This window comes from Anabrus simplex, chromosome 3, assembly GCF_040414725.1.
Source record: "Anabrus simplex isolate iqAnaSimp1 chromosome 3, ASM4041472v1, whole genome shotgun sequence".
Classification (NCBI taxonomy): Eukaryota; Metazoa; Arthropoda; class Insecta; order Orthoptera; family Tettigoniidae; genus Anabrus; species Anabrus simplex.
In genome coordinates this window covers 177,540,745-177,543,279 of record NC_090267.1, presented here as the reverse complement: position 1 = coordinate 177,543,279, position 2,535 = coordinate 177,540,745, and the positions used below count along the sequence as shown (strand labels likewise).

At 34.0% G+C, this 2,535-nt stretch overlaps 1 non-coding gene across 1 annotated transcript; it reads right to left on the bottom strand.

Moving 5' to 3' along the window:
* Positions 1–933: 933 nt before the first annotated feature.
* On the bottom strand, positions 934–1,139 carry LOC136867534 (small nucleolar RNA U3). Its single transcript, XR_010859725.1, has one exon. It is a non-coding gene; the product is annotated as a small nucleolar RNA U3 (small nucleolar RNA).
* Between the last annotated feature and the right edge of the window lie 1,396 nt (positions 1,140–2,535).

Below are 2,535 nucleotides of genomic sequence, written 5' to 3'. Positions count from 1 at the left end.
CTACAATTCAAGAAAAAAAAAAAAAAAAAAAAAACTTCAATTGTAACGGTTCCAAGTTAATGTTGAGGGCCTGTTACTTCAAAATTTTTACATAGATTGTTCCTATGAACGAGCACAATATTCATTAGTATCTTGACATAATTCCTTCTTGTTGGTGAAGTACTGGAAGGTCACTATAATATAAATTCATCCAACAATTTGGCCCTCCTGGATGAACTAAAAAAAAACCTTACATTTAAGGTGTGGAAATACTTAACACTTTAATAGAGAATAGCTGATGTATTATCATATATTACAACAATCTAAAGTAAAAAGTGACTAACACACACAACGTGTAGGTTCTTCAGTCTGACAAAACTAATTTAAGAAAACAACAGATTATACCTTAAAAAAGAAACAACTTAAATAAAATATAATGACGTTTTGTTCTTGAAAGAACATAATCAGATTCTATCAAGTCACACACACTTCTTTTTTTAAATATAACTTAGGAATTGATTAATATTACTGAGAAGTGTACAACCACTTACAGTATGTTAAAACTTGTGTCCACTCTTCCAATAATTGTTGAAATGTTATAACTTATATTAATGAAGTACTCCACAATGTGGTTCTTTCCTCACTGGTCCATCTAGGAGTTATTTAGATCATTAATTTCCTTGTTAAAAGATGTGCCAAGCAGCTGCAGTGAACTTCGCTCTGGTATTAACACTTATGTTATGTAACACTTGTACTGCACACGAAAGATCCAAGCATATTTGCAGTTACAATTTTTTTTTTTTTTTTTTCATTTAAAAGTAGAGGTAACAGTTTTATATTTGTTTGACGTAAAATACATTATTATGCATATAAATTAGCACAATATGCTAAACAGAATTGATTTCATTCAAAATGGTCCATTAAAGTAAATATTATGTATGAAATAAATTTGCCACCACTCAGGCAGCACCACTTCCCCTCCTCCATTCTGAAGAATGGCGGTGAACAATCATCGATGACTTCAACTCAGACTGAGTTTGAGCCTGCCTCACGCTCGGGAAGAAGTGCTTTATATCATCCTCATGGTTGTAACCACTCCACTTTAAGAAAAGTAGAGAGTGAAAACATACTACAGAAATGATCCTGTGAAGTATAGTCTTGATTACATTCACCACAAAGTGCTATCAAACTGAGTTGAAATTACTAGCTTCTTAAATGTGCTTCGAAATATGCAGCAAATTTTCCTCGCTGTTTTCCACTAGTGTATCATATTGAGCCGATTTATGTGCATAATCATCTATTTTACGTCTAACAAATATAAAACCGTTACCTCTACTTTCAAATGAAAGAAATTGTAACCGCTAATATGCTTGGATCGTCTGTCCACCAGCCTTCCGGTGATGTCATTGGCCATTTTGTCTGCAGTACATGCTGATACAAGGCCGTCTCCATGTATAAAGGGTTGTATGTACAATTCGTGACGTCAGTGCACAAGCCCTACATTTAAAAGCATTTATAACCAGGCACGCCGATATTGGGTAATTATGGGAGGGGGGTAATTAACATGAACAAATGCATGTGAAATGAGGAACTACTATTAATGCAAACATTTCTACATTCCTATATAATACCAATATTCACAAACAAACAGAAAAAAAGCAGAACAATAATAGATCTTGGTTCTCAAAAACATTTTGAACGAGTCTTACATATGGAATTTTCAATAATATTCACAAGTAAACAAAAAAGAAAACATGATTCATAAATACAGTAAATATTTTGGAGTGTTTTATGTACAAAGTTAACAAAAATAATTACAAGTAAAAAAAATTAGAACTTGTTTCATAAATATATTTTATTAATAAGTTTGAAAAGCTCTACCACCAGATGTACCTCCTGAACAGTCTCCATTGGGAAATGTAGTTCTCTAAAGAATGCCCACTTTCTAATCTCATTTCTTGATATAAAACCATCTACCACCTTCTACAGATTTAACATCTTAACAGCCTCCGAAGAACTCCACGTTTTAAGGGGACTTACTATCTAAGAGAAAATTTTGGGGGTTGGGGATGGCACTCTGCCTCCGAAGATAATTTGGGTGGGGGGCGGAAAATGCCATACCTCCCCCCCGTGTCAGCGCCACTGATTCTAACAAATATAATGGTGAAGTTGTGCAATACAGCATATCTGTGTTGAATGACATATTGGAACTATCAAAGGGTAGGAAGAGTCCACCTATTAAGAGTATTGATTGTCAATACGGGCCATAATGAAATTCATAACTTATGACATATTGGAAGTTAATGTGTATTAGTACAGTATGTTTAGTTGTAATTTTCCTTTCTATAGTGTTTTCTGCCATCTCAATGCGAATTATGCCTGTAATTTACTACTATTACTACTTTTTTTTCCCACCTCAATTTGTTTCCAAGCTGTCTTGTTTAAATTATTTCTGTCTCTGTGGTGTAGTGATTAGTGTGATTAGCTGCTTTTCTAGGCCACGAAATTTGAAAATGGTATGAGGACTGGAACAGGGTCCACTCAGCCTCGGAAGGT